This window comes from Lactuca virosa, chromosome 5, assembly GCF_052849685.1.
Source record: "Lactuca virosa cultivar CGN04683 chromosome 5, Lactuca_virosa_CGN04683_v6, whole genome shotgun sequence".
NCBI lineage: Eukaryota > Viridiplantae > Streptophyta > Magnoliopsida > Asterales > Asteraceae > Lactuca > Lactuca virosa.
The window spans coordinates 324750924-324763786 of NC_136430.1; positions in this window are offsets into that span (position 1 = coordinate 324750924).

The following is a 12863-nucleotide window of genomic DNA, read 5'->3' on the forward strand; positions in this document are numbered from 1 at the left end:
AATGGATAAATGGAATGGATTTTTGGGGTTAATGTTTTACAGGAAATTGTTTGTTTTGCTTGACAGATTTCGATGTGGTGTTTATTGCTTGAAATTGCCATGGAAAGAAAATTAAGCAATAACAGTGAGTGGTTGTATTTCTCATTTGCAGGTATACATGAAATCAAGAACAAGAATGTTCTTGTTTTCTTGGCTGGGAAGGGTACATATGAGACTTACAACATTCTACTGGAATGGAATCTTGAATTCCGATTATGTCAGAATGGAATCTTGAAGATGAACATTCTACGGGATGAAGATGAACAATGACCACCAATCTTCCAAAAAGAATGGATTATTCTAGCAGAATAATATACAATATAATAAAAAGAAATACATGTAATAGTATATTCTCGTAGAATGATTTATATATTTGTATTTCTTTGTTATTAATAAGTGTAACATTCTCATAGAATAGTATATAATTTTTTTTCTTTTCTAAGAATGTAATGAATTTTTTTTTTTAACTTGTATCCAAAATTTTGTTATTCTTCAAGAAGTTCATTAAATCAAAATATATATTATGTCAGAATGTGTATTCTTGTATGGTTCAATAATTTTTGTTATTTTTCTATATACTGATAAACATATTCCGTCAGAATTTCCGAATTAGGAGAATTATCATCCATACAATCAGATTTTTAAAATTAATAGAATCTATTTTCCCTTAAAATATGCAATTTTCCTTAAAATATGCAAATTTCCTTTATTAAATCTATATTAACTGACTAAAATACCCTTATAGTTAAATTAGATGGTATTTTTCAATTATATTTAATTCAATAATATGTAATAATCAATTTCTTAAAATAAGTAAAATGATTGGCCCACAATCATTCATACAATAACATAATAATTAGTTAGAATAGAATAAACTACGCCTATATATATATATATATATATATATATATATATATATATATATATATATATATATATACATATATACATACTAGTAGGACACCAGCGCGATGCGGCGCCGACGCGCCGTCAAATAGTTTCCATACGGCGATTAATTTCAATTTCATGCTAGATAGTTTGTTTCAACCTTTTGGTCGATTGTTTTGTGTCGGATAGTTCATTTCGATTTAAAAATATAAATTATTTTTTCTTTCATGCCTTTAGTTTTACGGTATAAGGAGTTGACAAATAGATGTGTATTAGCCAAATGATGATGAATCTAGTCCTACTGTGACGAAATATGTCGATTTAGGAGTAAGGTAGTGAATGCGTGTGCAAGTTTTTCTTGAAAAGTAACAATAGTTTTATGTTTGGATTTAAAATATAACTATATTGTTTTTTTTTTGTTAAATATAACATGTTACTGTTTTTGCTATAAATATTTCGAATAATTTGTTTTTTTGGGTTAAAAATATAAGTAAGTCATTCTTTTAGGTTAAAAATAAAAACATGTTGTTTTGAGAGCTATGGATGGGGTGATAAACTAAAATAAAAGCAAATTAATAATTTGGTATAAACTTAATGCAGCTAAATCAACGGTATTAAAAGTATATACAAAAACATACCAATATAAACCTTTTTTCTAAAAAAAATAAGATTCAGTTCGAAATTTCATGTATGAAAAATGTATGTGGAGTTATTGGCCATGGATTAACTTATTGAAAAAGCACAAAAAATATGACAAATAATCAGTTTATATCTAATAAAAGTTTTTTAACTTATTGAGAAAGCATCAAATATATGATAAAGACAAAATTACATAAACGGTCCTCGTGTTTGACAAAATCGACCAATTATGGTCCTTATGATGAATTCCTTACATAGATGGTCAATGTGGTTTCAAAATCTTGCAAAGACGATTATTTTAACTAACGGTGTTAACTTTTTCAGTTAAGTCCTATATGAAATGACATATTTTCCCTTCCTACTTAGGGACCATTTATATAATTTGTTCCTACCATAGGGATCATTTATGTAATTTTATCTATTATTTATTATTATTTTTATTTAATTTAACTATCTATTTAAATATTTAGATTTTTTTTAAGATTTGTTTCAATATATTGTTCAATGTTATATATATATATATATATATATATATATATATATATATATATATATATATATATATATATATCCACTAACATTTTTTGACGTTTTGCTCAAATTATTTTTTCTAATCTTTTTGAAGTTTTCTTTAAGTACATTTATTAATGTTTTTTTTGACGTTTCGTTATATATATATATATATATATATATATATATATATATATATATATATATATATATATATATATATATATATATTGACTTCATGCTCGGATACATTTTTTAATATTTAGTATGTTTATATTTGTTAAATGATTTTATGGCTACTGTAATTATAATTCGTAACTTAATTCACTTTCAATTATGTTTTTATTTTTCTTTTATCAGGTTATATAATTATTATTTTTTAATTCAAATATTTAACTATATAACATATATAAGGATGTATAATTATTATTTTTGTAAACTTTTTTTTATAAAAAGAAAAAAAGTGTAAAAAGTTTGTTAAACGTGAGTAGATTAATATAGATTAGGCAGACATAGGTTAAGCTCAGACCGCCTTACAGCCTTGTCGAGAGCGACCAAATCATTTCACATTGGATTTAAATGTAATATTTTAAAGTTATTTTTTGTTTTTAGACATTTTGTGCATTTTTAAGTTATATAGATTTCGATTAGCCTATGTATAACCTGACACCCATTTCGAATTCCGATTATCATATGTATTCCAATTAGCCTATCTATATTAATCATATTCAAGTTTAACAAACCTTTTTACACTTTTTTTTATAAAAAAACTTTACAAAAATAATACTCATGCAACATTATATGCTTTATATAGTTAAATATATGAATTAAAAAAATAATAATTATATAACATTGTCTATATTAAAATAGAAAGAAAGAAAGGAAAACATGATTGTAAGTTAATTAAGTTACGAATTATGATTACGGTGACTATAAGTTCTTCAAAAATAATTAAAAAACAAAACCTAATAAAAACATTAAAAATGTATTAGAAAAAAACGTAAAGGAATTAGAAAAAATTATTCCAATAGAACATCAATAAATGTATTCGAAAAAACATCAAAAAAATAAGAAAAAAAATATTTGAACAAAACGTTAAAAAATATTTGCGAAAAAATATAAAAGAAAAACATTAAACAACATTATAAACATCTAAATCTAAATCCTAAAATATATAAATAAATTAAGTAAAAATAAAAATAAATAATAGAGAAAATTACATAAATGGTCCCTATGGGTTGAAACATAAATGGTCCCTGTGCTGGAAGGACAAATATGTCATTTCACATAGAACGTAATTGAAAAAGTTAACACCGTTAGGCCAAAGGACCGTCTCTACAAGATTTTGAAACCAGAGGGACCATCTATGTAAAGAATTCGTCATAAGGACCATAATTGGTCGATTTTGTTAACCACGAGCACCATTTATGTAATTTTGTCATGTACACACATTCAAAGCTAGTATGGTAGAAATGGTTTTCATTCAGAACTCAATAAATTGATCATAAGGAAACTTTATTACCAGTAGCTGAGAAAGGTCTATTTGGTTATTTGTTACAATTATTGCCTTTTTTTATTAAAGATACGGTAAAGTGGATGTTGAAAAGACTTTCCTCAAAAGGAAACCTTCAAAGAATATATAACATATTTTTATAGGATTTAAACATATAAAGTATCAAAATAAGGTGTGTATGCTTGAGAAATCTATTCATAGATTTAGAAAAGCATCGCATAACAGGAATATGTTCTTCCATGAGAAAGTCAAAGAGTGTTGTCTTTCTAGAAGTCCATATGAGTCTTGAGTACATGTCAAAGCAAGTGGGAGTGTTTTTTGTTTTCATGGTATTGCATGTAGATGACAATACCCCTTATAGGAAACATGGTCCTAAGTTGCAAGGTGCAAAAGCTCGTGAATTGTTTCGCTATGATGGACAAGGAGAAATGACACTGATGCTTGGTATTTGGATCTAAAAGTATAGATCGAAATGGTTAATAGGATTCAGTCAAAGCACAATGTTTTGAAAGGTTTCAACAATGAAAATTCCAAGAAAGTGATTGTTCATATGCATGATAGAAAGAACTTGAGTGAATCTTAAAGTTTTGTTCTAGCCATGAAAATGACAAGATGAGTCGAGTCTCATATGCTATAGATATAGGATCGATCATGAATGATATAACTTGTGCTTATTTTGATGTCTCAAATGTTTTGAGCATCGTGAGATTGTATCATCAATTGTGTTTGTCCGAATCGTTGGACGATTGTCAAGAACATTTTGAGGTGTTGAAAGATACCAAGGAATGGTTGCTTGTAAACAATAGAGAACATGATTGAGAAGAGTTATAGTGAAATAAATTTTAGAAATGACTTTGAGTCATGGTCTAAATAAAGATTCATGTTAATTTGTAGCATGAAAGGTTTCATGTAGGAGATGGTGGTAGATTCGACAATATGGGTAAGACCATAGTAGTGCAAGTGAAGTATCTAAAGAGTGTACCTGGACTAGAAAACTTCATAGTTGACCATGAATTTGCTTTGAGAAATAAATTTCCATTAGAAACATGCCGTGAAAGTGTAGTTATATTGACATGGATTCTTCAGATCATAGAGGGTCAATGTATATAAGGAGGAAATTCCACTACATTCAAGAAAATGTTGAGAATGTAGATCTAGTTGTGAAGTGAATATCTTTTTCGATAATTCGTTCACAATAGTGATGATCAAAGGAAAACATGATATGCATGCTAAGATCATTGACATAAGCATTGTTGACAAGTTTAGTTGTTAAGTCGATTGCCCGAAATATTTATATAATAAATAAAATTGTAATTGTCACGATGATTAATTAATAGGGAATTATTTATATTCAAAGAATGTGAAGCCATAGAATAATTAGTTTATTATTGTGTTTCACTTTGCATGTTACTTCTTGAATATTAATTTATTCGAAATGCCATAGCCAGTCATACTTCTGGGAGTAAGTATTGATTAGACTGCCATGAATTGATTATAGATTGTCCATATGGATTGGACATTGCATAGGGATGCTGCAATATTCATGAGTACTTCGAAAATAGGGATTTTAAGTATTGGTTAAATCCACGCTTAGAGATTACTTCATGGATTCAATCATGAGTAATTCTAAAACGATAATATCATCTATTCTTCAAATGGAGACTATAGATCATGTTTTGCAAATATGTTGTGCATTGGTTTACACCAACGCATCTCGTAAGTGGGTGTTATAAAGTGTAATTGCATGCATGATTTGGTGAGTGAAATTGATGATTATATAGTCGAAGTATATTCGTTCCTTTTGACATAGCAGGAAAAGTGATATCTTTGGACCCCTCGATGATTTGTTGTTGACATATGAAGTGCTTGGTCGAGCCCATATTAAATTGATTTGCTCAATTAGTAGTCTGAATTCAATCGTCATAAACCGGGAAATCGAGAAACAGAATCTCAGACAACGAGATTGATTCTAATCAACGTTTCATGTCCATATGATATCTTGAAGAACGAATGGATAGTTGATCACTTATCTTAGGACCAAGGTCTAATCAGAGTTTGACAGTGTCTTTAGAAAATACTCTTTACTGGTTATTACGAGTTGTAGTTGCAATTGTAGTTAGCGACTTATCTAAGTGGGAGAGTGTTGGATTAAGTATCTAAGGTCCTAAGAAAATTGGTATAATGTTGATGAATAAAAGTAAAAGTCCTTTTTGGGTTTTCCTCATAACCAGGAAATGACTTGGATTGATCAAAGGAGAGAGATAAAATGTTAAGTTAATATATTACGTGATTAATATATTAATTAGAAATTGTTAATTAATGATTTGTTAATTTATTATATGAATAATAAACTAATTAGAAATAGTCAAGGTTGATTAATTATTAATCAGAATTAATCTGGAATTAATTCAGGATTAATTAGAATTAATTAAAGGTGTAAGAGGTGAATTGTAATTGTTTAATAGTTGAACAAAAGATGCAATTCTTGCATAGTCCATGGCATGGACGGTTTTGAAGCCTTTGTTAGGGTTTCCCCATTGTAGTTTTATAACAATATACATACCACCTCCCAAAATCACCACTTAATCTTCTAAACCTTAACCTTAGCCATCACATGTGAGCTTAAAGTGTATGATTATGTATAGTTGTTTGAAAAGAAAACAATTACCTCACTCTTCCTGTTTTTTTCTTATCCGTCAGTCACCACAGATTTCATCATCATTGATTGTAAGATTTGAGGTTCCAACAAAATTTATATTTTCCTTCGGTATTGTTTAATGACAATAAGGTCATTTTTTATTGTAGGTTCCGACGAAAACCATATCTCGAACATTGGAAATAGAGTTAGCAATGGCAAAGGTGGGAGGTATACGACAAAGGATTGGGTTTGATTGCAGCGGGGGGAGCGATGAAGATAGTGAGGTTACAAAATTATGTTTCAGAATCAATTTCTTTCTAACCTAAATTTCATAATCAATTTCTTTTCACACTTGGATTTTGAAATCTATTTCAACCCATATTATAATTTTTTCAATCATATATATATATATATATATATATATATATATATATATATATATATATATATATATATATATATAATGGCTAAAAATGGTAAAACGTCTTTTTCTATGGCAAAGGGGATAAGTAGGAAATTTTAGAAAACATGAGGACTAACCATGCCTAAAATGAAACCACATGAACTAACGAGTAGTGACTTCGATAGTTATATGGAATCAACATGTTTCGGCAAACCCACACATACTAATCATATAGTTTTGTCTAAATACTTTTTGAAAAACACTTTTAATTTTCCAAAATATCTCTATGACGATAACACTAAGTATTTACTAATTATAAATTTAACACAATTTTATATCAATCAAAATGCAAAGCCTATAAAGATACTTAGAATATTTCTTTATAGGGAATGTTGGTGTTTGTTTTTTGTTTGTAAATCTTTTTGGCTCTTTTTTTTACACCACGCAGACCACACACATATATTAACCTTTGAATATTGTATGTTTTTTTGAAGACCGTAGACCTAAAAATATTTGTACGTTCTCTTCTTCACGCATATATGGAGTAGAGTCTTATAACCTCCAGAAATATTTTCTAGCCTAAGTGCGCGCACGCGCACACACACACACACACACACACACACATATATATATATATATATATATATATATATATATATATATGTGTGTGTGTGTGTGTGTGTTTGTGTGTGTGGGTGGGTGTTTAAAAAAAAGATAAAACTTATATTTATTCAAACTTTATCTATGATAAACAATTTGGAAAAAAATTACAACACTTCAAGAAAAAAAGTTTCGACAACATTAACATTTGTGACAAATTTATAAATAAATATTTAATTATGATATTGGTCGTTGAAGCTGTTTATATATGTATGAAAATAATTTGTATATTGTCTTAAATTTTTCGTGTCAAATTTTATAAAAAAATATTTAATACAACACCATCCATTTTTTTTGAAAAAAACATTTATTGTCAGTTTTTAATTGATTTAATCGAACAAAAGTAAAATAATTCTTTTTGAAAATTTTCATTGAAACTCGAAGTTTATTTTCATCAATTTTATGTGTAAAATTCTTTAATACCTAATTACAATCTTTATGTATAACTTTGCGCTCATATCTTGTTCATTTTTATCAAATATATTCAGTAATTAGTATTATTTTCATTTTTTATACAATAATACATTAAATCTAATCTAGATTTGACTATTTGTAATAAATTCATAAAAGTATTGAAAAACTTGTTTAAGTTAAAAAAAATCATTTTATTTGGATTTCGTAACACCCGTTTCCAAGGTTGTCAAATTGTCAGTTTGATGATTTCAAGTTATAGGGTTTTGGGGAAAAGCTCGTAGTCATGACGTGAGTATTGATATGTAATGTCGCGAGCCATGTCGCAAGTAGCGACGCAAATATATAGGAGTCTAGACGCGAATCCACAAAAACCCAAACCTTAATCTTGGTCTTTGAGCCCTATATAATGTCACCAATTCCTAAGATTTCCCTTATTGCTCAACCTCCAACCCAGAGACCCTTTACCTCCAAAACCCTAACATCCTTGTGTTTAGTGGTTTATAGAGAGAGTTGGTTGCTATTTTTGTGTCAAGATAAGCAGCTCTAGAGATTTTATACCTTCTTGTAGCCTTCTTTCCTTCACATGTTAGATCTAGGATTTAGAGTTTAGTTAGTCCTTTTTTTCTTGATTTCTTGGAGTTAGGATAACTCCAGGATATAAATGTGAGTTTGGATGTTATTCTAGACCCCTAAGGGTGTTTTGTGTGTGTTTGTGTGTGTGTGTGTGTTTAAATTCCCATTTGACCCATGCATGAAGATTGTAGTGTTTTGGTCCTATTTTAGACCTAATGTAACATCCCAATGATGATGTATTTCTAATTTTGACCTTAAGTATGAAGATTATTTGTATTTTATCCTTGTACATGGAAAGTGTTGCAAAATGGCCAATAGTGGCATTGTTGTAAATTTGGGCGGAATACACGAACGCTGGGTGTACAACATGGTACACTGGGCATAAGGAACATTTAAGGGAACGACGCCGTTTTGGGAGTACGTTGGGCGTACTCTGTCTAGGCGAAAACCCTAATCATGAGGTTTTGGACCATATATATTGAACCTTAAGTCCCATTTCCCCACCCCACTTCAAACCTCCATCATTAGAAACGTCTTCTATTGCAAACCCTAGCCCCATTGTTGCATTTTGAAGCTTGAGTGTGTATTTTGTGTGTTCCAAAGGAGGAAGAAGGTGATGGTGAAGCTTGGAAGCTAGAAGCAAGCTTAGATCTGGAAGACTTGCATTATTCTCCATCTTCAGAAGGTATAAAGTTCATACATTGATGATTAACTTGTTAGATCTTGGTTATATGATGATTTTATGAACTTTTGTCCCCAAGCTATTGATGGGTTTTGAGCATAACAACAATTCCTATGTGTACATGCAACTCTAATGCTTTGGATCTAGATTTTCTCTAATCGAACATTAAAACTTGAACACCAAAGGAGAAGCCCTAGGAAGTGTCTACAATTTTTGAAATTCATATAAAACAAGGGTTAGGTTACATACCTTGATTGTTATATTGTAATAACAATGATTCCCTTGTAGATCTTTAAGCTTGAGAACTTAGTGTCACAAGTGTAACACCTCTAATGGCGCACAAACACACAATGCAAGAGAATGATATGAGAGAGGAGGAGATCAAATTTTTGGTTTTTGCTTCTATCATAGAGTGGCCGAAAATCATAGCCTTAAGGGTTCTATTTATAGTGCACCAAGGATGCTATGTATAACCCTAATCTCAAATATGATAATTATCTATCTCCTTTGATTATCCATATATGATAAGATATTTTAGAAACTCTAGAATAATATTACATACACCAACAATTTCGTCCACCCTTCCCCTAGGAAGGTTTTGGACCCTATTGCTCAACTATTGAATAATTGCATTTTTAGTCCCTGCACTTTTAATTAATTCCTTTAATCCCAAAATTAATTCCAAAATAATTTCTAATTAAATATTAATTAACAATATGATTACTAATTAATATATTATTTCCATAACATATTAATAGATCATTTATTCCACATTATTAATCAATTAATAAATTCTTCCTCTTCCTCAATTAATCATCCTGTCTAGTTGCACGTGTGAAGGCAACCCAAAAGGACCATGCCACTATCAATTCAAGTACATACCAATTATAGTTATGGGCTTAGACACCTAATCCAACAGTCTCCCACGTGGATAAGTCTAATAACTATAGTTGCAAGTATGACTTCAAAAACTGATATGCAATCGTAGCTCTCATAGCTTTTATCAAACTCTCACCTAGTCAGTTGTGTGTCCTAAGATATAGGATCATATAATCCTCTGTTCTACAAGATATCATGTGAACAAATGACATGGAACAAAATCATTCTCATTGTCCAACAGTTAATTTCCCGATTTCTGATTTGTAATGACAAATAACTTAATCGAACACATCAATTCAGTCCTGACCGGGCCTGACACATAAGTCAACACCAAATCATTGAGGGGCCCAAGATATCGCTTTCCCCCCCGCCCCTCCTAGGGCAAAAGTAACATATAAACTTTGACTCATATGCTTGTACTATTTACTCAATAAATCATGCACAACAATACGTTTATAACATCAAGTTACTGATGCATTTACTCATTATCAATGCACAACCAACTCGTAAACAACAACTCATATATCTCGGTTTAAAGATTATACAATATTATCGTCTCATAATTACTCGTGATAAAATTCCATGAAGTAATCCACTGAGCGTGGGTTTAATCCAATACTTAAATCTCCATATCAAAAGTACTCATGAATGTTGCAGCAAACCATTGCTATGTCCAAACACTTAGACAATCTACAATCAAATTCATAACAGCCTTAATTCACTACTTACTTCCAAAGTATGATCGACTGTGGATATTTGAATAATCCAATTATTCGGGAAGTAAATCATGCGAAAGAAACACAAAGATAAACAATTGACAAAAGATAGTAAACAGTATTCATAAATAAATCTCTATTATTTAATCATCAAATGTCAATTACATTTATTTGTTACAAATTTCTAAATAACTATCTAATCACTAAAACTAATATCATCCTTCGGACCAATGCTCCTTGCCTGCTGAATATGCTTAATCCTACACAGACCCTTTGTGAGGGGATCTACATAATTCTCTTCTGATGATACCCTCTTAACAACGATACTTCCTTCTTCTACACGATGTCTAATAAAGTGATATTTTATGTCGATATGTCTCAATCTACCATGATCCCTCAGTTCCTTGGTCAAGGCAACCGCTCCTTCATTATCGCAGAAAATTTCCATTGGCTTTTTAATGGCTGGCACTACTCCAAGATCTCCAATGAAGTTCTTCAACCATATAGCTTCCTTCGATGCTTCGCTCGCGGCAATATACTCTGATTTACAAGTAGAATCAACCATGGTCTCCTGCTTGGAACTTTTCCAAGTCACTGCTCCTCCATTAAGGGTAAACACCCAGCCTGACTGAGAACGAAAGTTGTCTCTGTCTGTCGGAAAGTTGGCGTCACTATACCCAGTCCTTTGTTCTTCGCAGATACTTAAGTATGTTCTTAACCACTATCAAATGAGCTTTACCCGGATTACCCTGATATCGACTAACCATGCTCAAAGAAAAAGCCACGTCAGGGAGAGTACATGTCATAGCATACATGATCGATCCAACAACGGAAGCATATGAGACTCGACTCATTTCTGCTATCTCAGCATCGGTACTCGGACTCTGAGTCTTACTCAGCTTGGTATTACTTTGGATAGGTAACTCCCCTTTCTTTGAATTCTCCATGCTAAAACGCTTTAGCACCTTATCCAAATACATACTTTGACTAAGTGCAATTAGTCTTCTACTCCTATTTCTCAAAATCCGTATTCCTAGAATATAAGTAGCCTCTCTCAGATCCTTCATAGCGAAACACTTTCCAAGCCATGACTTAACTTCCTGCAAGGTTGGAATGTCGTTTCCTATAAGTAGTATGTCATCAACATACAATACCAGGAAGGTGACTATACTCCTACTAGCTTTTACATATACACAAGACTTATCCTCACTTCTAGAGAAACCAAACTCATTGACCTTCTCATCAAAACAAAGATTCCATCTGCGAGAAGCTTGTTTCAATCCATAGATTGATTTATCAAGCTTACACACTCTATTAGGGTATTTAGCATCTACAAAACCCTCTGGCTGATTCATGTAAACATCCTCAACCAACTTTCCATTAAGGAAAGCGGTTTTGACATCCATATGCCAAATTTCATAGTCATGAAACGCAGCTATGACTAACATAACCCTAATAGATTTAATCTTGGCCACCGGTCGAGCCTTGAAGGTGTGCACCTTTCCATCCATGTCAGTCTTCTTCTTGAAGATCCATTTACACCCAAATATCTTACGACCTGGTACATTGTCAACCAAGTTCCAAACTTGATTGTCATACATGGACTGGATATCGTTGTCCATTGCCTCTTTCCATTTTGCAGACTCAGAGCCAGTCATGGCTTCCTTGTAGTTAGAAGAATCGTCCAAATTTACCAGTGTACTATCACTGATAAACGTATCACCATCCGTAGTTATATGGAAACCATAAAACTCTAGTGTCATTCTAACTCGAGTGGAACGTCTAAGAGGTAACGAATCGTCAATAGGTTCAACATGAATTTCTTCATCGGGTTGAGTGCTAGTGTTAGAGGTTCCTTCATCGCTTGGATCTTGAATTTCTTCAAGATCAACTGCATTCCCACTGTCCTCTTTGCATATGAGCTCTTTCTCTCGAAAGACTACCCTTCTTGCTACAAAGACCACGTTCTTACTAGGTCTGTAGAACAAGTATCCAAAGGACTTCTGTGGATAGCCGATGAAAATACATCGCTCACTTCGAGGTTCAAGCTTGTCGTGAGTCTTTCGTATAACGAAAGCTTCACAACCCGAAACATTGATATGTGCTAACAAGGGAACCTTCCCTGTCCACATCTCGTGAGGTGTTTTGGCAACCTTCTTTTTTGGAACAAGATTAAGAATGTTGGCGGAAGTCTCTAAGGCATACCCCCAGAATGAGATTGGTAGTGAAGCTCGAATCATCATGGAACGAACCATGTCCAACAAGGTTCGATTACGTCTCTTAGCCACACCATTAAGTTGTGTTGTCCT